Source organism: Podarcis liolepis (genome assembly GCF_965112155.1).
Source record: "Podarcis liolepis genome assembly, chromosome: 2".
Classification (NCBI taxonomy): domain Eukaryota; kingdom Metazoa; phylum Chordata; class Lepidosauria; order Squamata; family Lacertidae; genus Podarcis; species Podarcis liolepis.
Genome location: NC_139555.1, coordinates 27,056,179 through 27,065,747, shown reverse-complemented (window position 1 = coordinate 27,065,747; position 9,569 = coordinate 27,056,179). Strand labels below are relative to the sequence as shown.

General features: G+C 48.8%; 1 protein-coding gene across 9 annotated transcripts in view; it reads right to left on the bottom strand.

Moving 5' to 3' along the window:
- The window catches only part of SSTR2 (somatostatin receptor 2), a 30,591-nt gene that overhangs the window by 10,351 nt on the left and 10,671 nt on the right, over positions 1-9,569 (bottom strand). The window contains exon 1 of one of the 9 annotated variants that reach the window (XM_083490366.1): positions 4,794-5,417. The exons of the other annotated variants lie outside the window; for them this stretch is intronic. The gene's annotated coding sequence lies outside the window, so the exon portion shown is untranslated. Of the gene's footprint in view, positions 1-4,793; positions 5,418-9,569 lie in introns of those variants that run through there. 9 annotated transcript variants of the gene reach the window in all.

Below are 9,569 nucleotides of genomic sequence, written 5' to 3'. Positions count from 1 at the left end.
TATTCAGCTACACCAACAAAACTTTACCGGAGCCACTACTTCCAATTCTACGTTCCTCAGCCAAGCCACGGGATCTGAGTATTGCCCTTTCTCCCACAAACTCTTCTCCACTGCGTTTAAAAACTAAAATAAAAATGCACATCCTCATATTTTATTCCTCAAAGTTGTGTGTGATTTTATGTGCACCTGTACTGTATATGCATGCAAGTGGCCATTCGCTGGAGCAGACCAGAAATGGTGACTAAAACACGATGCAGATTGCAACTGTGCACCCACTGAACTCAGTGTTATTTATTTCTGATTAGACATGCCTAGGATTGCACTGTCAAATGTAGTTCTTCTCCCATCCGCGTCTTAGTTACACTGGACTAGCGGGTTGCAGTTACAGTGTACTAGAGGGGACTAAGCTAGTCCCCCAAATGTTCCCGGAAAATTAGAGAATTGAAGTATTAAAGCCTGGCGCCTGCTTCCCAAAGCCCAGTAGGTTCTGAACAGCTTAGGAAGGGAAGCCTGATGCTCCTATGGTGTCAGGGACTGGACTGAGGAAGAATGATGGCAACCACCTCCACATCCTCATCCCCCTTCCAGAGAAGAGGAAGACAGTATAGATTTACAACAGGGGTTTGCAGAAGGTCACAACTCGTGGCCCAGAGATAGAAGAGGGGCAAAGCTGGGAAATCATGGGGGAAGAGGAGGAGGGAGAACCAGGCTTCAACGTTATCACTAGAAAACATTCTAGACCCCCCCCCCCCTTCTCCCAGAACCCGGCGAGGAGTGAAAGTAGTAGAGCAGAGAGCGAAGAGCCAAATGGCCTTAAACAGCCACCGTAAGGTGGGTGGTGCTGTTGACGACTGAGAAGGGGTGGAGATTACTTGGAGCAACGGCATTACTCCAAGAGGCAGTATTTCTAAGCCTCTCTCTGTGAATATTGAATAAAAGACTTGGTAAGAGCTTTTCTTGTCTATCTATCCCTGGCAGCCTGCCATGGGAGGGGGGAATCAGATTCCCTGACGCCTGACTTATGGGGTCCAAGAGCCCTTCCTCCCCTTTTCCAACTCCTGCCCAGCTTTGGGAAGAAGGCAGGAAGGCTCCAGCATCCTGTCAGAGGCTTGACACCTTCTTCCCAAAGCCCAGGAAGCTTTTGCCTGGCTTAGGGAGGGAAGCATGACGCTCATGTGTGAGACGTCACAACATTGCCACCCCACCACCACCACCACCCATTGCCCTCACAAGCTGGTGCCTCTGGCTCTAACTGTTCCCCTACAAAAAAAAAAATCACTGGGTGCCACCACACTGGACATTAGTTCAAATCTTTGTGCTCTATAGCTGAGGAGCAGAAATCACCTTTTGCTGCCCCCCCCCTTTTCTACAGAAAGTACTAACCCGTTTAGGCTGCAACCCCACACATTAAAAAACAAAACCACACGCACCTGGGGTATAAGCCCACTGAACTCAGTGGGGTTTACTTCTGAGCAGACATGTTTTCAATTGCCCAGTTTAATCCTTTTAATTAAAGGGAGCATTTTGGAAACTCTCAGCACTTCTAATTATCCTAGATGATTTTGAGGAGGGATGACCAGAGCCCTCATCTGCCTCATTAAGGGTATTGCAATATCATTTCTATTCACTTTTATTAAAAACCAATTTGGGTTTCTTCTTATTATTATAATCAAGCAGCATATAAATTTTCTGAAATAAAATAAATGAATAAATTCACTTTTATTGATTCTAGGGTAGCCAGGTGAAAAAAGAGGGTATGGCTCCAGCACTCCTTATAGCTGGGTAAAATGTATATATAAAGGAATAAATTTCAGCAGGTGTAGGAAATTCCATCTTCTACAAAACTATTGAAAGGGACAGAAGCAATTTTGGGGGAGGATCTGACTACCCTAATTTTCCTGTTATCCCACACACTCCATTGTTGTTATTTTAAAAATATACAGCCGTTATATGTGAATATTTAACTATGCAGTCTTCAGAGATCTGGACCATCTCTTTATTGGATCTCAGAATATAACTGGATATGCTGAAGTCAATTGTTTCCTCTTTGATTTGTTTCTTTCCACCCCCTTTCGGCTCATCAATGAACAGCCAGTCCCTTAGAGACACAATCCAATGGACTTAAACATATTGAAGCTCACTGAAATAAACAGCCCCAAGTGTGATGGACTCAGTGCTATAGCATAAGCTAAAGCTTTTAGGTCCTAGCTCAGACATACTCCTGGTGGATGACGGTCAAACAATCATATCTGAATCTGTGCCTTTTGCTTATTGAATACAGTTGTTTGCCCTTACACATAAATACAAGCTATTGCGGTTTGCCGCAGATTGCAGGAAATGTCATTCCAAACCACACAGTGTTAAGTCTGGGAAGTGGGGTGTGGGTGTGTGTATGAGAGAGAGAGAGAGAGAGAGAGAGAGAGAACCTCAACAACAAATTGGTTTCCTTTGATTTCTTTCCACCTTCATTAGCACGACATTCCCCCTCCTGCAACTTCAACAGTTCCTCTGAACTGCCATGCCTCACGCCAGATTTCTTAAGCCTGCACACACAATTGAAACCCTAGCATCTTATTCATCCCTCTCTTTCCTTTATGTTTACTGTGAGCTCCATGGTTGAGCTGCTGTTACTGGTTGGAGTTTGAGGTCTTAATTAGAGAAGCTACCAGTCCAAACCATCCCTCATGGTGTGGAAGCCCCCTGTTTCTCCCTCCTTTCATTTCTTTGGTGGACCTCATCAAATTAAATGTTGAAAGAGGAAAATAAAATAATGGTGCAGGCAGGAGGGTGCTGAGGTGGGGAGGGTAAGCGTGGGAGGGTCACTTGGTCTTTTGCAGGAATGAGGCTGTTCTCTGCCTCCAGTTACACACATAATTCCTCCTGTTGTTCTCAACAGAGTCAGAAGGCAGTTCCGGGTGCTGGCAGAAGAGAGACAACCAAGGAATGGATGAATAGCTCAGTTGGTTAGAGAGCGGCGCTTCTAACACCAAAGTCGCAGGTTCAATCCCCGTATGGGATGACTGCAATCACTTGGGTTACTGAAGTGAAGATTATGGATTAATATTAAGGATGGTGCTGTGGGTTAAACCACAGAGCCTAGGGCTTGCCGATCAGAAGGTTGGTGGTTCGAATCCCCACAACAGGGGTAAGCTACCGTTGCTTGGTCCTTGCTCCTGCCAACCTAGCAGTTCAAAAGCACGTCAAAGTGCAAGTAGATAAATAGGTACCGCTCCGGCGGGAAGGTAAACGGTGTTTCCGTGTGCTGCTCTGGTTCGCCAGAAGTGGCTTAGTCATGCTGGTCACATGATCTGGAAGCTGTACGCTGGCTCCCTCGGCCAATAAAGCGAGTTGAGCGCCGCAACCCCAGAGTCGGCCACGACTGGACCTAATGGTCAGGGGTCCCTTTACCTTTACCTTACTCGGAACAGACCTATTGAAGTTAATGGACATGGCTAACTAAAATCTGTTCATTTCAATGGTTCTGTTCTGAGCAGGACCAGCATTGGAGACAACTCTTAAACAATGTGGTTTTTTTATGGTTAAATCTATATATCAGTTTTCCTTCAAGAAGCCTTCGGGGATGTACTTGCTACCCATCCCCTGCCATGCCAATTTATCATCACAACAGCCCTGTGAGGTAGGCTAGGCTGAAATCTAGTTACTGGCAGAAGGTGCAATCCTGACTCCATTTAACCTGGGAGTAAACCCTACTGAATTCAGAAGGAGCTGCTTCTGAGTGGACAGGGTCACACACTCTGTCCTAGTTTGACACTCTAACCACTACGCTAGCTGTCCCTGTGACACTCACACCCTCTTTGTGGAGCTAATAAGATGCAGGGAGAGAATTATGAACCCTGGAGACATTCAGGGTGTTCAGAATGCTCTACATAATATTACACCAATACAACAACCCTGCAAGATTGCTCCATATCCCCTTCACTGCAGATGAGAGAGTGAGGCAGAGATCCAGCGAGCTTTAACCTCTGATCACTCAGAGGCAGAATTTGAACTAGGGGTTTTCTGGCTCGCTGCACAAACTCTCCCCCGCTAAAGGGGGTGAAACTGGGAAAGATGGAAGTGGGTTGGGAAGCAGATGGAGAAGACAACGTGCTGAAGGAGGGGGTAGTGGGTGACACAACCCTAGAAATAAAATTTAGATTTGAAAGAGCCGCTTTCATTGTTCCACAGACCAAGTGTCAGAAACGCCGATTTAGATACCACAGCAAAATCTCCACGGACTTTTAAGGCAGATGTTCGCAGGGGAGGGATTTTCTTCCTCTGTGGAGTCTTCAGAAAACAGACAGACAGCAGGAACCCACCCCAAGGTTGCTCCTGAGGATTCTGCACTGGATTCTCAGGCAGAGAGAAAGAAGCACGCAAGTGAATCCTATACCTATTTACTGGGTTTGCTTGCTCCCGAGCAGAAGGCGCCTACAATCGCAAGCCGGATCCCTGACCCAGAAACTATGCCCACGGAGTTCGAGGAAATGGATGCCCCTCGGGGTTCGCCCACGTCTGAAGCCCAAGGTCCCCAAGCAAAGCCAGCTGCCACCTCAAATCCCACTGAGGAGGAGGAGACGAGCAACATCAGGATCTCCAACCGCTGCCCCCCCTCCCAGCTGCAGCCTGCAAGTTGTCCGGGAGCTCCCTTGACAGCTCATCCGGACAGCCTTCGAGGGTTTCCCCTTCCACCCAAGTTTCCACCTGTAGCCGTTCCTCCGAAGACTTCTTCCCCAGGCCGCGCACCGGCATTCCCCACCCCCTCCACCGCTTTCCCAAAGCGAAGCACTCACAATTTCGGCGTCTTTCTGCGAATTCTTCCCTCGCCCTCGACGCACGCTCCCGCTTGCTTGCATGTGTGTGCATGTATAATAGCGATATATATATATATATGCAGATCGCCGGTAAAAAAGGAAAGCCAACGACTTCTTGCAAGCAGAGCGGAGATCGCCTCCGAGTGCAGGGGGCGCCAGACCTGCGCTTGGCGGCGGCGGCGGCTGGCTGGCTGGCTGGCTGCTGCTTCGGGACGAGCCCCTCGTCGAGGGAAACGCGAGTGCCAAGGAAGTGCCGGCGGCGGCGGCAGCAGCTCGCAAGCTGGCGCGCAGATGAAGCTCACGCGGCGCAGGAAGGCTGCCGGCTGCACCTCCGACGTGCCAAGTGGCCAGCAGAGCCGGGGAGGCGCTCTCGTCGTCGCCCACCCGCGGCCACTCCCCCCAAGCCCGGGCAATCAATGGGCCCCGCTCGGCGCAAAGGCGCGCCACCTCCGACGCGCAACAGTGGAAAGCCGGAGTCCACCTTTGGGGGCTTTGCCGGAGGCGAGGCGGCGTCAGGCTTTCGTTGGAGATGGGTAGTGGGCGGGGAGGTGAAGCTCCCCGTAAACGAGGGGCAGGATTTCAGCTCCTAAGATGCTCCCCACCCCTTCCTAAAAAGATAGATACTGGCAGCGACTGAGACCCCCGTTGCCATTTCCTGCAATAATCAGTAAAGGGAGTGCGCTTGGTTTGTAGGTGCAGCGTGTGCCTTTCAAAACGCGTTCACACGGCCCTGATTCAAGGATCTCCCTAGGGAAGAAGAGACTCGGAGGAAGGGCTTGCTCAGGAACTAGAGGAAGCGCCACCCCACCCCCGGGGCTCAGTCAACTTCCTTCCAGTAGACCAGTGTTTCTCAACCAGGGGGCAATATGGTCCCCTGCACACACACACACACCCGGATATTCCAAGAGGGCTACAGGTGAAATTATATAATTTATATGATTATAAGAATTATAAATGAAACATGTCCTATTTACAAACAAAATAGCTACCGGTTTGAGAAACAATGCAGTAGGCCACCCATCTTCACCAGGGGTGCCAACTTGAATAAAATACTGGGGCGGGGGCAGGCAAGCCCCACCCGGCATAATTGATCACGTGATACGGTGTGCACACACCATTTGAATGGCAATGCCCATCACTTTGGGGGAGCCCACCCCCCATATTTTATTGGGGGGGAAGGTCAAAGGGACCTCAGCCTGCAGGAGTTGGCTCCTATGGTCTCCACCTCCGCTCCCAAAACAAGAGTGAAAGAGGAATTGGTAGTCGTCTTATATGGAGACTGCCGCTGTAAGAGCCGTGGCAGTCATGGAGATGCCAGTGGTCTTGGGGGCGGGGTTGCTTATTCTGTTTCCAGTAAGGTGGTCCTCTAGCAAGACTAGCTGGCCGACTGAAAGGCAAAGGCAACAACTCACCTTTGTAGGGGAAGAGAGAACCACACTTTAATTGGTATCCTTAGAAGCCTGCCTTGATCTCCTTCCATATCCCAGGAAGGTGGGAAATCAGACATTCCCGGCATGCGCACCATACATTTCAAGCACACGGCTTCCTCTCCGAGAATCCCAGGAGCTGTAATTTACCCTCACATCAATGGAATGGTAAGCCTACCCATCACAGTGCTACAGTTCCCAGCAGCCTTAACAAACTACGGTCCCCAGGATTCTTTATGCAATGTACAAAGCTATGGCTTCAAGTCGCAGACCACAACCAGTTTCCCTTTAGGGAAAACAGTTTTCTCTGAAGAGGCAGGCTGCCAAGTGGATTCCTACTAGGTTCTAGAGACTTCCTCTCTTGTATCTTGAACCCTCCGCAGTCAGCTTGGTGGATTAGCCCACATTCCCAGAATTCCCCTTAAAATGTTTTCTCCTGTCAAAGATGTTAATTGCAGCATTTATCAGCTGAAAAGGCAGAGGAAACAATGAGCAACCAGAGTTGCTTTATTACCTTAATTTTAGGATAATAGAGTTGGAAGGGACCATGAAGTCCAAGCCCCCTTCAGTGCAGGAAATCTTGCAATGCATTAATTAATGTTTTGCCCAACGTGGGGCTCAAGTCCACGACCCTGAGATTAAAAGTCCCGTGCTCTACCGACTGAGCTATAGAGACCACCTGTGCAGTGTAAATATTTTGCTCTAAACAAGAAGCCAAGCTAGGAAACTGGGTTGGCCATTTTGCTTTTGCACAAGAGCAATACCAGAAAAGTGGCAGGCATTATAAAGCCTCTTCACCAACAGTATGGCAGAAGTTGGCGCAGAGATAGAATCATAGAATCATAGAATCATAGAGTTGGAAGAGACCACAAGGGCCATCGAGTCCAACCCCCTGCCAAGCAGGAAACAAGAAAGTGTTGTCTCAGCAGTCCAGACAACAAAACAAAAGCAGATCTCACATTCCCCCTTTGTGAATATGTAGAGGCCCAGTGTGTAAAAAGGTAAAGGTAAAGGGACCCCTGACAGTTAGGTCCAGTCGTGACCGACTCTGGGGTTGCGGCGCTCATCTCGCTTTATTGGCTGAGGGAGCCAGCGTACAGCTTCCGGGTCATATGGCCAGCATGACTAAGCTACTTCTGGCGAACCAGAGCAACACACGGAAACGCCGTTTACCTTTCCGCCGGAGCAGTACCTATTGATCTACTTGCACTTTGTGCTTTCGAACTGCTAGGTCAATAAGTCAATGGGGGGAGGGAATGTGGGCACAGCAAGGAGATGGTTAAGGACAACTGTTAAGGTTGGCACAGTAGTTTTTCAACAAAACGCCTGTGGATTTCAAAATTGCAACCATTAAACAGATAGAGATGGAGAGATATTTGGCTTGCCTGTCCCGCAGCTGTGGCAAAACACCACAGAAATAAGGTGGCAGCCCTAATAATTGATCAGTGAGTTGAGCAGAGTGTGTCTCTGGTTGTGACTGGGGGAGGGGGGCAGAAGTGGGATGATTATGTATAGGCACCGAACTGTGTTCCTGTCAGCAGGATCTTGCTGAACCTTGACTTTAAAGCACATTTATCATGTTGGCAGCTGCAGCTTCCTCCAACACATGTTTAATACAAGCATGCTCATATTGCATCAGTTCCAACTGTACCAGCCGTTTTGGAATGGGAGACAGAGGTGCAGAGTTGGGCAGAACTTTCTTTCAATACCTACGCAAGTTTGCTGCCGGAGCCCTTGGAGAATCCTTCAGGTCTAAAGGCAAAAGCCTCAGCCAGCCATTCTCTTGATTTTCAGCAACCTGTTTGCCCCCAACATCAACTGACTGGGAGCCCTATAAAACCTGCTCCAGCTCACATCTAATCTTCTCTAATTTGCAAATGCCTATGGCTACAAGCAATAAATATTTATTGGACCGGAGGAGTTGCTCTCTAGGTGGCCTGCTTGTCAAGGAGTCAGGGTCCCTTTTATGTTGGTCTGTGTTTGTCTGGCCCTGCTGATCTGGCCTTTTGTGACATATTTGCCTTCTTTCTCTCTGCCAAAGACTACAGCTTCATTGCTAAACACAGCAATTGCTAAACCTCCGAAATGGTATGCTTGGCTTTGTGACCGAGATCCCCCCTTTCCAAAGTGACTGACAGGGAAAATGGAATAAAATGAAAGCACGTTGAAAATAGCAAATAAAAAACGAGAAGCGATAAAAATTAATTATATAATAAAGCGCAGCAGCATTAAACCAGCAGATTGGAAATTAATTATAAATAAAATACAAAGCACAGCAGCATTAAACCGGCGAACTCATTATCCAAGTGCAAATCCTTATGAGGCCAAAGTGGTGCCATACATATATATGAGGGAGGTATCGGCAGGATTGGGATAAACCCCCAAAAGTAGAATAAATATTTAGCAGACACAAACCTCAGGAAGGAGGAAACTTCAAGAGAAGCCAGTGAAGATTGAGCATGGTCATGGAATGCTGTTTGTTTGGGGTGGATATCCTCCATGAATACCCTAGAAGGAGGTATGGCTGGCTGGCTGGCTGGCTGACCCTCTGCACTACACCAGGGCAGGCTAGTTTATTAGAACAGAGTGAACAGCCCCACCAATCTGCCTGCTCTCAGACAGCTCCCATCTTTCTCACAATACATCCAGTCCAGGGGGTAGGTAAAAAGGTAAAGGACCCCTGGATGGTTAAGTCCAGTCAAACTTGACTATGGGGCGCAGCGCTCATCTCGCTTTTCAGGCCGAGGGAGCCAGTGTTTGTCCACAGACAGCTTTCCGGGTCATGGGGCCAGTGTGACTAAACCACTACTGGCACATAGAGGACCATGATGAGTGCCAGAGCACATGGAAACGCCTCTACCTTCTTGCCAAAGCGGTACCTATTTATCTACTGGCATTGATATGCTTTCGAACTGCTAGGTTGGCAGGAGCTGGGACAGAGCAATGGGAACTCACCCCGTTGTGTGGATTCGAACTGCTGACCTTCTGATGGGCAAGCCCAAGAGGCTCAGTGGTTTAGACCACAGCACTACCTGCGTCCCTGAATGTCAGCTTCCCCCTCCTCCGTAGCCTCAGTGTTGCCCTTGTAGAACTCAGCAGGGAGAAAGATGGAGACAAACCTAGACTTGTGCTTGGTGCTAGGATTAGCTGAGCAGTGCTTCTACCAGTCCCATAACTGATGTCACAAATGGCAGCCATCAGGTGTGGGGCAAGTGGGCATTGCTTGGGAGGAAAGTAATTGCAGGCCAAATTGGGACCCATTCTGGGCTGAAGGTTCCCCAGCCCTGCTGCCATGCAAATGGGAGAATGGACCACCAGATATAGGCAC